Source organism: Hippocampus comes, unplaced genomic scaffold (assembly GCF_001891065.2).
Source record: "Hippocampus comes isolate QL1 unplaced genomic scaffold, H_comes_QL1_v1.1 scaffold78, whole genome shotgun sequence".
Taxonomy (NCBI): domain Eukaryota; kingdom Metazoa; phylum Chordata; class Actinopteri; order Syngnathiformes; family Syngnathidae; genus Hippocampus; species Hippocampus comes.
This window is the reverse complement of record NW_017805798.1, coordinates 2,628,108-2,646,097: the sequence shown is the minus strand read 5'-3', so window position 1 is coordinate 2,646,097 and position 17,990 is coordinate 2,628,108. Positions and strand designations below refer to the sequence as shown.

At 43.6% G+C, this 17,990-nt stretch overlaps 1 protein-coding gene across 20 annotated transcripts in view; it reads right to left on the bottom strand.

The window, feature by feature from the left end:
• trpm3 (transient receptor potential cation channel, subfamily M, member 3) overlaps positions 1 to 17,990 on the bottom strand; it is a 106,569-nt gene that overhangs the window by 68,716 nt on the left and 19,863 nt on the right. The window lies entirely within an intron of this gene.

The following is a 17,990-nucleotide window of genomic DNA, read 5'->3' as shown; positions in this document are numbered from 1 at the left end:
CAAAGACAGCTTCAAAGTTCTGATATTTTGAAGTACTCTAAGATCTGCTATTGCGTTGTAACACTCATGCACCGCATATTGTCCAATCATATTGAGAATAACAGCAATGTTCAAAAGTGACTTGAAGCCCAGAATCCTCAAATCTTTTTTTTTCCCCCCCACAGTAAAGCAGAATCTGCAAAGACAGCTTCAAAGTTCTGATATTTTGAAGTACTCTAAGATCTGCTATTGCGTTGTAACACTCATGCACCGCATATTGTCCAATCATATTGAGAATAACAGCAATGTTCAAAAGTGACTTGAAGCCCAGAATCCTCAAATCTTTTTTTTTCCCCCCCACAGTAAAGCAGAATCTTCAAGCATTTCTTGGGGATTTTGTGTCTTACTCGCTATACTTCAAAAACACTTTGAGCGTTCCGAAAGGAACTGTTGAACATAATGCATGTGCTTTTTTTTTTTTTAATGTAATCAGTTATATAACTAGTAGGCGGGGTTTGACTTCATGATCAATTTGAGCAACCTGGGTGCCATCCAGTTGTAAACACATTGAGAATAACGTCGATAGCATTAATCCACGAGGAGGATTTCAGGTGCAACGGTAAGCAGAAGCCGCAATTAGACTTCGCCGCGCCAGCCGGGGACGTACAGGGAACCAAAATTCTGTCCTGTAATATTTGTCGACGGGGGTTGGGTGGAGGTTTCAGGGGTGAGGGGGTTGCGAGCGGACACGTGCGCTGGCCGACATGCACCAATGACAATTCGGCCTTTTTCAACATCACAACCCGTTTTGAAAATGTTGATTTATTGACCATTGATTTACCATTGGCATCCATGATTCTTTTCTTTTGTCACTTTAGTAACGGTTAAGAATGTACTCCCAAAAAAAATTGTGGCTCATCTGCAGTGCGTCTGGCCTTAACATTGTCATCTGGCCCTAACAAATCCACATGACTTGTTCATTGTTTGAATGTCCGAACACTAAAAATGCTTCTTTTTATAAAAGTGTTAGAAAAAGTGAAATTTTAACCCGGGATCAGGCTGTATTTCTTTTCAAAGTACTCATGGATCATCATATGTTCATTTTTGTGACTAATTTCAAATGAGAGCGTTTTCAATTCCCGTCACTTCAGGCAGGAGCAAACCATTTTTTTATTCTATCGAGCATTCTGTTTCAGGCGGTGTAGAGTATGGGCACGCAAGTGACTGAAAAGATCAATGGTGTCAAGTGAGCACTTTGCCAAAGGAAATGTACCGAGGACAGCACCATTACCTCCATAATGAGACAATAACAATCACACACACACACACACACACACACATACACACACACACACACACACACACACACACACACACACACACACACACACACACACACACACACACACACACTACTATCTCATCTGAATCCACTAACCCTAACCCCTAACCCCAACGCTAACCCCTCACCCTACCTTATTTCACAGGATCACTCAGCTTGGAAAAAAAAAAAAAAAACACACTTCTCACTTCCAAAATACTCTACACAACAGCACACAAACACTTGTTTTTTTTCTTTTTTAATTTTTTTTTTTTTGTTTGGGGGGAGGCGGAATCCAATTTTTCATCATCAATCTATCCACTGTAATACCTTCTCGCCCACTCAATACTCCCCACGCAATTTTTCTCACTTCAGGCTATTTAAAAACATGCGAGAAGAGCGGAACTCTCTCTATTGTATCTCCACCAAGGACCAGAATTCTCCCAACATGCATTTTCTATTCACGGTCACCACCAAGGCTGGAGTCCATCCCGTCTGTCTGAGAGCAAAAGGCAGACTGCACCCTGAACTGGTCGATAGTCGATCAGAGGACGCTTGTGAATCGAGGATTGAGTGGAAATTGATTTCAACCCAGCTGTGTGAAAGGCCAGAATGTCAGTCATGACACTAGCAATGGTTCGGCCCTGCCGTCACCCTTCATTCAATCAATAAATCCGTCTCATTGCTTTCATAATTTAACATCACGGAATTTGTCACTGCAAAGCATGCAAATGAAATCTGCAAATGGAATTAAATATATTTAGCCACTGATGACAAAAATATTACAGTAACTTCGAGCAGCTGAGTTTCAGGATCCCATTCAAACAACCGCCCCCTCCCCCAAAAAACCCACCTCGCTTCTGAACAGTGTTGCGTAGACTTTTTTCATATCCGCTTTAACTATTAAAAGTCCTCGAGGAATGAAATGAGGTAATCGATTGCAATCACCACACATTTTATGTCGATTTGAGGATAATTCATAAACGGTAACTGTAACAAATGACAGGGATGGTAAAAAAAAAAAATTTAGGAACCACAACATGCATGAGTCATCGCTGTGTCATTGTCCACATTGTATGTACATTCTGCATACAGTCCAACACGGACTTCTCTAATGGCTGAGCTGATGGGAAAGGGGATGAGGGGATGTGCATAAGCAGATGGACGAGAGCTCGGGTGCATTGTGGGTACATGTTTCCCACCCATGTCTGGACTAGCCTGATAAGGCAAAAAAAAAAAAAGCTGGCAAAAGACCAGGCGTGTGAAAGCTCATGTCTGTCTGTCTGACTGTCCTTCACCCCCTGATTCATGAGCTGCTTCTCACTCTTCATTCTGACATTTCCACAGTTCCCGTGTTCCCTCACAAGAGTTAGACCCTGGTGAGAAATCTCTTGCCGACAGTTAATCATATGTCAACCCAGATTATTTTTTTTTTTATGAGGCTTTCCTCCAAGAATGGGCCCAATCTTACGTCTGTCACTTATCAAGGGCATAAATCTGATGGGCAAAGAATTCAATTAGGTCACAGCATGTAAAAATGTCTTGAGGTGTCAAAGGTTACAAATGGTCAAGCCTTGGCCGAGGTGTCTTGTCTTGTTCTTTTCTCATTGTCTCGGCAAGACCTCTTCACTCACCTCCCTTCGCTGAAATGTCGTCTACGGTCTCCAAGCACCTTATTACTACCCGTAGCCTTGACCCGCCTCTCGGCGAAATGCTTTTTCCTCCTTTCCTGTCTTTGTAGCGCAGAAGTACCGAATCATCTTCCTGATTACAGCTCTTCCCCGGAGTCCCTGTCTTTGGCTCCCCACGCTGCCTGACCACAACTGTCAGGTGGAGCATGTGGAAGACCCGGGTCGAGGGGCAGTTGAGGTGCGGATAGAGGATATGAGCTCAAATCCAAAATGCCCGGGTGGCTTGTATTGCCAATTAATTTAGACGACGTGCTGCAGTTCAGAATGTAATAATCCCCATTTTTTTTAATTAAGGCTTGCCAACCTGTAATTGTCAGGGGGAAATAATGCCAAGTCAAGTGGGCAAATGGGACAGACCACAATCTGAGTGCCGATCCGTGCCAAGAGAGCAAAATTAGACTCAACAGCTAGAAGATCGAATCTGTAAAGCTTCAAGGGAGTTGTTTTCAACCAGATGCTCATTTTTTTTCTTCTTCTTCTTCTTTAAGCTCTTAAAAAGGGTAGAGGGAACTCTTGGTTTATAACGGTCCAAACTTTGGACATTTTAATAACAAAATGAACTAGTTTGTGTAACGGCGACGCAAACAAAAAAGCACACCCAGCTACTGAAGTATTTACTGCTTTCATCTGACTGCTTTCTATTTACGACCCAGAAGTGTTTTTTTTCTTCATCAAAATATTTACTGACATTTTGATTTTACACTCCATTAATTTAGGTTATAGTGTTCCGACTTGCTATGACCAGTTTAATTAAGAAGCTTTATGTCCATCGGAGATGGAGTGCCGGAGTACAATTTATACTATCCACGACAAGTTTGTCGGAACGGGATCTGGTCTTGACAAACCACTCCAACACCAGACTCCTAGCACAAGGCGTTCACATTTGCGCATTCGTGCGCTTGAGTGGGTTTATTTGTTTGTAAAAAGGGAGCATTGAATAAAGATGACGGCTAGGTTATCTGCTTGCAATCGCTGCTAGCTAGCTGTCAATCTAGCTAGCGATCTAGCCACCTACTACTAAATCAGAATCATAAACCGAGAACACCTCCAGTGTGCGAATCTTTTACATTACGTTAGTGGTTAGCTTCATTTTATACATGCGGGTTTCCTTCTATACATGTGTGGAAAAGCACGTCACCAGAATGAAACGTGTTCCTGAGTCGTCATTAAAATGAAAAATGTTCAAAGCAATTTTGTTTACATTTTACGTGACGATATCTGTGTCAAAACAACCGTATGTGACGACCAAGCGCATGCAGAATGAGGCGTTAGCTCGCGCGTGTTTGTCGCTGGCATCGGCGTGTCACGGCGACACGTCTCACGGTGTCACGGTGAGGGTTAAGTGTAATTAAACCGGGCACTGACTCCATCTGATGCTCGGCAGCACCGCTGCCATGTGACTGCCACTTTAATTGCTTTCCTCTCCCTCTATTCCCACCTGACTAGCCCGTTCTATCAATTTATTCAATTCCACCGGGGACATTCCTCCGCACAAACATGCAAATAAGAGAATAGGGATAGTGAATTCCAACGCAACACACGACCTGGAGGATTTGTGCTATGCATGCTAAACCGTGTTACGGGCCCACAGTGTGATTCAGGTGCATTTCTGAAATGTGGAGTGTCCCTAAATAGATCCTCCTCATTTACAGGCTCACTGCAGGCTTTCTTCGTCTGCTTCCATTTGGCACAAGACACTCTTCTGCACCTGACCCTCTTATACAAGACGAACACGCTCCCTCACGCGTGCACGTATGCCAGAACACACGTGCAGTTGAGGTCCAGCAGCCTTGTTCTGAAACGTTCTCGTGTCAAAACATCTGAGGGCCCTTTTATGAATTGATATAAGATGGATGAGGTCTCTTCACAGCCTCGTGGAAAAAAACTGGGAAGCCGTAAGGGATGGAATCAACGAACGTAGCGCTTTTTCTGGCCAACCAATCGAGACCACACGTCGCGGGGGTTGAGACACCGTTGGCATCAAAAGTGTGTCAAGGATTTGCTTTATGTAACCTGGGAAGATTGTTCCTGCACATTCGGTGGTATCCGCAGCCATTTACATATGAGAAACGCTGAATGGCTTTCAAATGTTATTCCTTTTTGGCACTTTAAAAACAATTACGTCGAGTCCAGCGAAATCATGACGATCAAAACCGAAGAAATCCCTGTTAAAAAAATAAATAAATAAATAAATGCACTTTAAAAACAATTACGTCGAGTCCAGCGAAATAATGATCAAAACCGTAGAAATCCCTGTAAAACAAAACAAAAAAAAAAAAAAAACGCAGACATGTAATTGATTGCTTAACTCTGTAAAAAGTCACCCCGCTGCGCTTAATATATTATTTAGCAAAGGATCCAAATGCTACAGAAATGACCTTTAAAGTACATATTTGATGGATCTTCCTCAGAGAGAGCCTATTTTAATGTACTTGAGAAAGGTTTCATTCCAGTACTAAGAAACTGCCCATGTCGGCGCCCCGGAGGATGTGCAGTTGCAATTTTTGGGAATGACATGGCCAGAGATTGAACGCTGCCAAACCAGACGTCAAGTCCTCTGCATGTTTTGCAAAACTTCAGCCCAGGTCGCATCTTTAAGGTCTCCACGGATATACTGAATTATTTTAGGAGGGCGAGCCGTACCGGTGAGGGCAAAGAGGTGTGATGTGAGGACATCCATTGTACTGGAATACTTCGATGCGATGCGCACGTCTCTGTCCAGGCTGCTCAGTAAAATTACAAAACGGAGTCAACAATCGTCCTCTAAGAAAGCGGAAGGGAATATAAATGTAACAAAAGGTGAGTTTTGCACACTCTTTGCTAAAGTGACTCCCCGTCAGCAGTGTCGGTCGCCGGTCAACATTTTTTCCTTTGAGTCATTGTGAACCACAGTTTATTCATTTTTACACTTGTATAAGCTGGGAATCGAAAACTGGCTCTTTTTTTTTTAACCGGTTCTCTGTAAATCCTTTTTGGGAAATCGTTTGTTATCTTGTCTAAATATTCCGCTTAATGACTCTTCTTGGGGAAAAATAAAAATAAAAAATACCCAGCACCATGACCGGGGATTTGCCACTAGTGAGGCGACTCAAAGCGCCAATTTATTCGCTTTGATTGGGGTTTCGTCACGGCCAGAATGACGGAATAGCGAAGAGGAGAAGAAATTTCGAAATCTTGAGAACCAAATGCCACAGAGCCACGTGGGGGGATTTCACCACTGGGAAGGTGATTCAAATTTCTCATCACCTTCAAATTTGTCAGGCCTCCTGTCTCTCCAGAGGCTGCTGTTCCTCTAAAGTGGTTTTCTACATAGTCATGCATAAAAATATTTTTCCAAAACCAGGACAAAATGGTTTCTGTCTCAATGAGTTGCGGATCACGTTAATTGTAAAAGGAGCACTGTAAATAGTTCCAATTGTTAGCAGCCAACCTGTCATATCAGGAAACTTAGCCAACGAAAAAAAAAAATGTGTATATGGATATACACACTGTATAAAAGACGAGAGCCAGAGCGAGACTCAGCCGTGGTGCTTTTTAAGGACCTCCTGCTCCACGCATCTTTGTCAGAAGGCAGAGAGTGCCGCAACAGCACCGCTCGCCATGATGGCGTGACGGCCACGGCGCTTCATTACATAAGGTTGCTGGCAGGGCTGGAGACACAGAACACCCGCCAACTGTCCCACAGAGCAGCGGGCGCGCATTCATCACAGGACAGGCTTCCCGAATCCAATTTGCCATCCCTCTCTCTGTCCGCCCGCTCATTCATTTCAACCTACTTGAATTGTCTTGCACTGTTACATTTCTGATTGCTTGTTATTTTTCCCTTCATACTTTATTTTCTTATTTATTTATTTCTATATTTTTAATTGATCTGAGCCTACTTTTTTTTTCTGTGCCCCTAGGGATCGGGCTGCGTGGCAAGCAGCACTGCCCAGTTAAAATATAATTATAATTAATAATAATAATATACATCCATTTTCCAATCCGCTTATCCTCACAGGGGTCGTGGGGGGTGCCGGAGCCAGTCCCAGCTGTCTTCGGGCAATAGGCCGGGGACACCCTGAACTGCTTGACAGCCAATCGCAGGGCACATAGAGACGAATAACCATCCGTTCTCAAGGGAGGGGCAAGGAACAACTTAGGTATAAACCGATGCTTAAGACACTTCTCATCTCATCTTTGCTGCATTTTATTTTGACAAATTGTTCTTTGGTGAGACAACATTCCAAATATTGTATTTCATCCTACAAGCCAATTCCCACCCTCGATCTGCCTATAACGCCACAGGGGACACGCTCCCCCGATAAAAATCGACTACTATTTTGGCCGAAGGCAGAGAGTTGAGCCTACGACCGCAGATTCCGAGTCGTCTGCTGCCCAAGTTGCTATAACAAAGATGAAAAGGCGCTGAAGTGGGGGTGGGGAGGGAACCCTGCATGACTTATGCGGAATTATCCTCCAGTGTAAGCGGTCTACTTTGGTACAGCATGAATAGAGACATTTATAGAGATGGACTACATAGACAAATGTTATGTAATAAATCAGGGAAAGACTTTGGGACTTGCAGACTTCCACAGGGCATTCAAAATGTTTTGGAAGCTTTTGATTCTCGAAGACGGACGGCAAAGGAAATCATGCTATGACTGTTAACGAGTCAAGACAGAGACAAATGCGTTATTTGCAAAAGTTTGTCGGAAATTGTACAAAAAAAAAGGTGAAGCTAGTTTACTATTATTGAACAACGGAGCCTCTCAGGTGGAACGCAGTGCATTCCTTTGCTGGATGACATCAAATGTGCCCATTTTCAAACATTCACCCCCCTCCCCCCACCACCATTTGAAATACTGAAAATAGAAAATATTACTTCAAGGTTCAAATTGTTACTGTGCCACAATAAAATCTGTGAGTTAAGCACCACCACAGCCATGGAACTGTTTTAATTGTCTCCTTTAATAACGCTTGCTAAGCCTGGTGCTTCTTTGTGGCCTCAAGAAGTTCGCTGAGGTATGTCTCCTTTAATAACGCTTGCTAAGCCTGGTGCTTGTTTTAGCGTCAGTGTTGGCCTCAAGGAGTTCGCTGAGGTGTCGTGATGACAATGATCCAATAAGAATCTGTTCTCAATTGCCTTACTTAGTTATTTAAACAATGGCTGGATGAAAAACAGAAATTCAGGGTCATTCAAAGTTCTGTTTTGTTTTTTTAATTCAGCAACATGAGCACGAAAGTGATGGGATACGACAGTATCTAAATATATTGGCCACGTCGGGGAGAAGGAGAGGCGGGGCAAAGAAGAATCGAGAGCGTGACAAGGACTGAGAGATGGATAGGAGGACGGAAATAGCGCTGGTGGCCATGCCTTTCACCTTCATTTTCCACATCGCAATATCCAATTTGTAGGAGCCACACACTCACAATCTGGTTTACTTTTACGACAAGTCTTGCATTTTTAAAAAAAAAAATGTAATACTTGCACATATTCCACGTGAATTCTGGAGGGCACATTGAGACGTTGTCATCCCGCATCAGCGCTGCAAGATTTAAAGCTTGTCGTTATAGTTTGAGGGAACATGGAACAGTGGTGATAAAAATATAAAATGGCACACAAAACAGAGAAAGCACGGACTGGACATTGAGAGAAGCGTTTCAAAGTGAAGGCTACAGTTGGGGGGGCATTGGGAGGGGGGCGGTGAGTGCCTTCTTGTTTGTACTGGAGAGGCAATTCATTTCTACGAAACGGAATTAGGGCTCTTAGCCAGAGTGCTCTCCTGTTACGCTGGTTGAGGCAAAGGAATGTGAACTCTGAAAAGGTGAGCTTGTCTGTGCGGAAAGACAATGTTTCGTTTGTATTAAACGCACTCCGACTTCATTGATTTCTTGATACAGAGTGCATTCACTTTTCTTGGGTGATCTGTTCCACGTGGATTTCCACAGAGGTTGACTTTTTTTTTTCCAAATTAATTTTTTGCCTTTATCACGAACCCCCAACACACGGTTTTTAAGCTTTTACCAAAAGGCCCTTTTCCAGTTCTTACTACTCAGAGCAAGCAAACCAGACCGCAATTCTCTCTATGTGCCTTAAATTTGTTTTCTCCAACTAATTGCAATCAAACAACAATAACGCAGCGGTAATGAGGGTCACTTGCATTTACTCCTTGACCTGGGACGAGCGAGAATAAAGTGACTGAGCCGAGAGTCAAACAGAGAACCTCTCAACGATGAGGCGCACATTCCGAACCACTACTCCGCATTCTGCCTTGCCGCTGTCCATGGTGCTACATTTCGGGCCGTTCAAGCAGTCCTGCCCAAGCAGCGCAAGAGTTTGGGCTTCGCAAACAACATGAACCGCAGCTTGATTGATCACCTCCGTCTAATTCGGCGCACGGCTTGGGCTCTTCCCCAAAGAGCTCCTTTCAAAATTTAATGTCCTGAGGGGGAAGCCATTTCAATCAGTGAGCCTTTTCATTACCTTAACAGCCTCAACAGATAAGCAAGAGCAAGTCAACGGAAATACATCGACGAGTGCATTTACTAGCGTGTGTACGGAGTGATTGAGTACGCATCGATCGGCCGTAAACAATGTCAAAAGGAGACGCGGGTGTACGCGTGTACTATGAGCAACCCATGCAGGGCTGTGTGGCAGATTAAAGTAATGAAAGTTTAACTTCAGGCGAGGAAAAAGTCATCTGGGATAGGCTCAGAGACGCGGGTGTACGCGTGTACTATGAGCAACCCACGCAGGGCTGTGTGGCAGATTAAAAGGGAAGAGTGTAACTTCAGGCGAGGAAAAAGTCAGCTGGGATAGGCTCACCGCGACCCTGTTCAGGGTAAGCGGTGTTGAAAATGGATGGGTGGTTGGACGGAGGCCGCGTGTATCCGACCGATACATCATCAAAAGCGCCACATGCAGGCAAAGGAGAGTGCTCGGGAGGGAGATTGTCCGTCAAATTTACAAGGTTGTTCGAGTAAGGGTGTTGACTTTATATTCGTCTTTAATTTAATCCCACTTGAATCATGAAGCATAAAGTGGACATTTGTAGTAACAGTAGTACAAAGTAATTCGGTCACACAGACACTTTAGTAATGACGTGACGTCTTGAATAGACGTCTCCATATAATGAGGAGCTCGAAAAGCCTTTGCCTCACTCCACCAAAATATTTCTACCTCCTCCCAAATGGATCCTCTGTAGAGATGAGATGATAAAGAGATGATGCCCTTATGAGCTGGACCATATTTGCTTCCGTATAAAGTGCCGCCTGCCATCATGGATGTGTTCGGTTCACATGAGAAGGCGCAGTTGATTTTGGAATGTGAATGATGACATATAACGATCTTTGAGGGACACCGGTTACTACACTGGATACCTGATCATGTTATTAGGTTACAGGGTGCATGAAAGGGTGAATAAAACAACGTGGCACACCAGCTTTGCAAATCTAGCAAAGAAAAACATATATCATAAAAACAGGACGCCGTTCGAGTCAAAATCGGCGTAACGCTACATAAATGGTGCCGGCCCGTGCTGCACATACAGTACAATCGTCAGTGTTCCCATACCGTTTTACGACAATTTACTGGCTTCATGATTTATTAATTAGCCCTCCATCGACAGTAAATCATTCCCGCTAGCTATTTAAAGGTGTGAGGTCGATGTTTAGACTTAATACATCCACTGCCGGTGTGACGTAAGTAGCGGTTCTCACGACAGTGTGGAAAAAGTCGGTGGATGGCTATAGATAGCGGGGCGTATTTGCCTACTGGTGTGTGGGAACTATCCACAGCTGGAGGTGTTTTTCCAAATTATGCATTTATTCAGAAATTTCAGGTCCTTTCAGTGTCTCATAAAAGATTCAGCAGCCGAGCGGTGAGCAGATTCATCCTGTACTGTCTGCGTGTTGCCTTCATTCCGGACAAATGCATTTCCGAACACAAGCAACAACAACAACAATAAAAAGAAAAAGCACAAACATGCGTGACAACCATTTGTCTCTTGGTAAAAGAAGACGGATGTTTTAGCAAGCAGAAAAGTTAGGTGGCCGTCTCTCCTAGCACGGGGAAGAATCCTAAAGGGGAAACGACGGACGTAAATGAAAGACGCCTTAATTGGCAGCTTATGTTTTCGCCGCGGCTCATTAGCGGCATGATGATTTTTTTGAAACCGTCCTAAATGGGCTCTTTGCTGCTTCGGCGAGATGCAAACAAGCGAGCGGTGAGGAGGCATCCTGTGAACCTGGTGCTTGCCACCCAATGGGAAGGACTGTGAAAGGGAGGCAAAGCCGAAAGGTGCGGGCGCGCGACAAGGCACTCTTTCCTCCACTTTGATCTGACACATCGTATCTGCTCTCCTGCACTTTGGGTTGTGTCAGGAAGTGTGACAGGAAGAGCGAGCGGGAAGGCTGACCTCAAATGCACTACTACGTGTTGGGGAATATGACTGATGTCTACCTTCGAGCTATTCTGACATCACATCCCAACCAGAACCAGGCAGTAAATCGGGTGCGTGTGTCAAGTTATGATGCCACATGGAAGTGTCGATGATATTTCCTGTTTGGATTTTTGCAGTAACTTCCTGTGGTGTTGTTGCAGCCAGATGATATATTACCAACGTCCTATTGTCTTGATTTTGATGATTTTGGCGGCGCTGCTTTTGTTTTTACCGTAAAAATTCGGAAGCACGGTTGTTAGCGGCTCGCGCATTTACCTCACAGTTCCGAGGTTCTGGGTTTTGAATCTTGGCTCTTTTTTCATAAATGTGTAAAATAAATAAATGAATGAATGAAAAGAAAAGAAAAGAAAAGAAAAGAAAAGAAAAGAAATTGTGCGACAAGTAAAACTGTTTGTGAATGTCTTGTGAACGTCTTTACAACCTTTGGCAATATTTATTGAACCCTGGGAGAAAAAAAAACCCGTTTGCAAACAGTGAGCTATCCTCTTCAAATTTAGTGGGAGCTTGATTTGCTTGACTTTTGCCACAGTAACTTTGGACGTGCTTGCAATTTGCACATTGTGGATGTTACTGTTCTCCCACCGACGAGACGGCTATTTTTGCTGCATGGCTTTCTAACTTCTGAATGTAAATTACAGGTCGAAAACAAATGTGGCAATTACAATGATGACAATAAGTCACGGAAGTAACGTCTTACTATTACTGCTCGGGATTTAAACAAATAAGGCGGTGACACCCAACATTTACGCTCATGTTTTTTGCGTGTGGTAGACTTTGATAAATTCCACATATGTTATGCAATGGAGGACATTTTTATGTCGGCCGTTTATTTTTAGCATGAGACAGATCTATTTATTTTTCAGCAGCAGCGTGCCTCATGTATTTTGCATAAGGCAGTGTTATATATGCTTTAGGGTTGTGTGGGAGGGAGAAACAAAGAGGAGGAAGAACAAAGGGACCGAAGTGTGGCTTACAAAAAGCAGCGAATCAAGGAGGACTGAGCGACATGATGGAATTTGGAATTTAACAGTCCAAAACTGGACTTTCTGTCAAACAATGGCGACGGAGGCACCACATTTCCATCTTCGTGGCTTTTCAGGAAATACATTGCGCTTCTTTTTTAATCCCCTTGCATTAAAATTAACCACGGGGATGGCGGGTATGCTGTTTTTCAGTCTCGACACAAAGATGAGAACGCCAGATATTTCTCAGCAATCCCCATCAATACCTCAAAATGGGCCAGCGGAGGTACACTTTAACCAATGACATATGTCATATCACATCAAAACGACGGGGATACGTGACCCGAGTTTCAAAAAAAGAGCTTTTAGGTGCCAAATAAGGATGAAATGATTTGTCTGTTTTCCTTGATCTGTCAAATTTGACTCGTGTTCACTTGATCCTTTCAAATGTGAAGAAAAAAAAAACTGTCGTAAAATTGTAAACGTGTCAGCCGTCAATGCTGCCTACACCTGAGAAGTGCGGCGCAGGCAGACAGCGATGAGATTTCAAGTGTCTGATCAAAACTTCAACGTCTGTCATATGCAATGAAGGAAATAAATGGAGGGGGGGCAAACAAGAAGCGGGTATCGAGGCTGTCTGAGCAAAGCAACAAGTTACACGAGGCCGGCACAAACAACAAAAAAAAAATTGTTGCAACCGTGATTATAATGGGGAAAAAAAAATACAATTCTGTAAATCTGGCAGGCATTAAAAAACAACAGTGACGCAATCTTTGCAATCCCGATTTTCGTAGACAGGTGCACATGCGCTCGGTGTCAAAACTGGCGTATCTTTATTATGATGCTGGGGCAAGTCTAGGTTACCGTGTTTGTGAATTTGCCAATCGGCATTGCTCCTCGTTGGCCATTCCGGCAGACCGAGGGCGTTCTCTATTAAATGTCCGCGGTGCATCTGACAATTTGGTGACGGAAAAAAGACTTGACTTAAGAGCGGGTGAAATCAGGTCTAAGTTGTTGCGCAGATGGTGTAACGCAATTTGGGTGGATTTGATCGAGATTCTGCACTCCGCTGATACGTGTGGTGAGTGCCATCGTATTTCAATCAGAAAATGTATGCCATTAATATGCGTTTTCAATTGGCTTGGAATCAGGTCGGATGTGCTCACTCCCACAACGACGCAAGCGCCTATTTTTACCTGCACCCGTCAACGAAAAATGCCAAAAGGAAGTAAACTCGTGTGCAGCGGTAGACTGAATTTTGTGCCACACTTGAACACACAAATGATATGGGGGGGCGGGGGGGGGGTGCATGTCTGGTTTTATATTTGTCGTAAATATTAGCATTCCAACACATGCTACAGACACCTACAGGACTGAGGTGTAACAGCAACAACCAAGACAGTACAGTGCGATCAGTCAAGTCGTAGCCCTCAAGCTGCACATTATTGTGCGAGCGCTTCAGTCGTTAGCTTTGACTTTCTGTCACAGGCGATTTACTCACAGAGTGCGAGTTGGAATTTAAACTTCTCCCAAAACCAGCTTAAGGAGGCCATTGCTCTTGTGCAGTGACACCACCCAACCACGGGTCGATGGGAACCTGTTGTGGTGCATTTAATTACTCGCTAGATCTTATATAGCATGACAAATGCAGCTCGTGGTGATTTAAGCCAAAAATAATAATTAACACAAGTGGAAAAAAAAAAAAGCAATTTGATGATCTGATTTTTTTTTTTTTTCCTTTGGACCTCCCTCACTGACGGACAAAGTGTCAATCAATCAAACGTGTTTGGACAGCTTTCGATGCGGCATGATAAGCAGTCCCATTACCGTGGCAAGAAATTATTCCATTTTAAAATGCCACGAAGAATGTCGACTGCACGATACAGTACATACCACAATGGACGCAATTTAATTTTGTTAAAAGAAAAGGCATCTTTTGGCAAAAAAAGATGGCCAGTGCTTGCCACGAAACCGCAAGCATGTTTCGGTTGTTTCTTGGCAAGCACGCATTTGAAATGCAAAGAGAATAGACACGGAGAACGAAGGAATAAACTGTTGTTAGCTAACGCTAACATGCAAATGACGGCAAACACAGCCAAGCCTTGGATGTTGTTTGGAGAGCAAAGATTGTAAACAATGAGGATGCGCCCCTGAGTAAATAAAATGATCGCTATCTCAGCCCACCTGGTTGGCCTTAAGAGCCCACACACACACACACACACACACACACACACACACACACACACACACACGCACATTTCCACTTTAAATCCTCAGCATCCGCAGAGGATCCTGATGGATAAAATATAAAAGGATGACAATTTTTTTTATTGGCTCCCTATTGGTCATTGGATTTTTTAAAACGGCCAATGTCGTCGAGGTGCACCAAAATTCCGAATATCCGGCCCAGCCAATAATTGGTCAATCACTGTTAAATACCCACTGAAGACCTTATTTTGACACTTCATTACAATTAATTTCATAATCCCCCTGTACAAGTCACGCGAGTTTTACGATGCCAACCTCAAGTTTCAATCAAACCAATTCCCATGAGAAGACAGTCACCAAGATTGACAGGTCAGCCTTTTATCACGCGTGACGTGTGCCATCAAATCATTGCGAGTAGAATATGTTAATCGTGAAAAAAGGTTGTGGTGCTTTTAGTAGCACTTTGTCACTCAAAGTAACTTGTTTTGTTCAAATGACGGCGTAAGAGACAGGCCGTGCGTTTGCTGCAACATGAACTGTATCAGCGGGACTGCAATCAAAAAGCACATTTATACTGGCTAAGGAGGACAGAGAACACATCTGACAGATGACACATTTGCCGCCTTCACACTCACGTACGTGCGCATCAACTAGAGGGCAGCGCTGGGCAGGTAATCTCTGGACACGGGAGGAAAACGCTTGCCACGCAAAAATCTGCGTGACGGGCCTGTTGGATTCATTTCACACTGACACAATTGACGTCTGCCTCTGAGCATTTGAATATAATGCCGCGGTCACACCACTGAGAAGTTACGTTATCTATTTTTATACATTTAATAACTGCATTGAGTTGAGAGTCGATACGACTCAACATTGTCGTTCGTTGTCTTTAAGTGTTGTAATCCGTGTTTACCGGCACTTGAAAATATCGCCACCATCGTTGACATTGCTCCTTCCTGGGTGGTATATATCAAGATGGTAAAGTGGTCACAGTAGCAAAACATTTTTATAAATTGCAGTATGAGTACAGGCGGAGGTACAGTTTTTGGCACTGATGACCATACCAGCAACGGTGCATCCTTCCTGTTGGTTGACTGCTGTTGGTTAAGTGGAAGTCATCACATGACACATCTGTGACAGTGAGCTGTGAGGTACAGCGCGACCCATCCATGGATTTTCTAATTCGCTGATCTTCACGAGGGTCACGGACGGGGCGTGCTGGAGCCTATCCTAGCCGTCTTAGGGCAGTAGGCGGGGGACATCCTGAACCGGTTGCCAGCCAATCGCAGGGCACACAGAGACAAACAACTATTCACGCTCACAATCACACCTCGCGACAATTTCGAGTGTTCCATTAGCTTGCCACGCATGTTTTTAGAATGTGGGAGTACGGAGTACCCGGAGAAAACCCACGCAGACACGGGGAGAACATGGAAACTCCACACAGGAAGGCCAGAGCCATAAGCTAACCCCACACCTTTGCACTGTCAGACCGACGTGCTAATTTATATATCTATATCCCTGGAAAAGATGACTGCACACAAATGAAATTTACAGGATAATGCACTGACAGTAAAACTTTCATTCTCCCCGAAAGTTAGGTGGGTGACAACTCCCCAGACACGGGGAGAACATGGAAACTCCACACAGGAAAGCTAACCCCACACCTTTGCACTGTCAGGCTGACGTGCTAATTTATATATCTATATCCCTGACAAACGAAATTTACAGGATAATGCACTGACAGTACAACTTTCATTCTCCCCGAAAGTTAGGTGGGTGACAACTCTCTAGAAACCCCAAAAATGACAGCAGAAAGCAAGGCAGGGAAGCCCCCTCTTCTCAATAAATTACAAATTCTGCTATAGTCTGCATTTCACAGTTGTAGAGTTTTGTGATTGCTTTGGCATTTCTCACAGCGCCTTACGCAAACTGGCTGCAAACTCCCATTCATCATCTCGTATAATATCGTACACCTCATTTCACATTAATTTCGGCAAGCACTCTGAGCAAGCACACACACACTCAAGATAGCGCAGTGTTAAATCCTCTGGCTGATTTTTAAGGGGTACTGGACATTGGATTGGAATATTTGGGGTGAGAATACAATTTTGAGCTCGGAAATTGAAATCATTATCAGTTAAAGTCACTGGAGCAAATCCTAAAAGTGTGACAGGATATTGTCATTTATTCAAAGCAGAAATGAAGAACAACCACGTGTCCGACTGGACATCTTCTGGAATTTTATTTGCCATGGCGCACAAAAGCCCAACATGATCCCTTCAAAAAATGCTAACATTAGCCAAAACTGGCAACCCTGTCATTGTTATTGCCCAACTTTTCAGCAAGCTCACATAGTTTGCGGTTTGTATGTACATAGTAGGACCGGGGGAGGGAAAAAGTCGACCAGTTCGACCAAGTCAATCACAAAAAATGGTCAACACAAAATTTTTTGCCCCGAGGAATTGCCGACACCATTTCCAGTCCATTGTACTTAACTCAAAACCACTCTCACCCCTTTTGCAGTTTATTAGCACTATCTCTTGGTGGAAAATTGACACTGCAGTCAATGAGATTTTCCATGTTAGGGGCACGTCTCGTAACGTGTCGCCACAGTGATTATATGTTTGGTAGTTTTTGAACCAGATTTCCTTCCTGATGAATCCCACTCATTTTTTATCCGGGTTTGGTTCCGGGTAACACAGGCACTGATTTGAAATTAGCATCTGGCTAATCATTAGCATGTTCGAGTTGATGACGGGGATTTGAACCATGATCTCCTGTGATTAGTCGATTATTCGAAGTCAGTGTTGTGATCGTCAATTCTAAAATGACTGGACGGTGACAGACCTAGTAAAAAGTCTTCTTGAAGTTAATTTGCCCCCCCCCCCAAAAAAATTGGAGGAGCTTGACCAATATGCACCTCTAACAGCATAACGTCTACGTGATGCAATGAATATGAAGTGTAATAATAAATCTCTGATTTTTTTTCGATAAAAGAGGGACGTTTCAAAGGCAGCTCATGATGATATTGACTTAGATAATCCTTGGCTGATCTGCGTGCTATCGAATAAGTGTCATGAAAATGCCAAAGAAAGAAACAAACCAAGAAGCCCGAGACAATCCTTTGATGCTCAGGACTGAGCTCCAACAACGTATGATGAGGTCTCACATGATCTCAGACACAAAAGCAGTTTTTTTAATGCATCTTGGTTGAAATATTTCATCCCAAAATATTTTTTACTTAGACAACCTCAGGTGTGGTCGACTTCAGAGGTTTGCGCGAATGCGCTGGGAACACACCAAAACACCTGGTGTGAGATTGAGGGATCACAGCAACTTGTACATATTGAGGAATGCTCTCACACACACACACACACACACA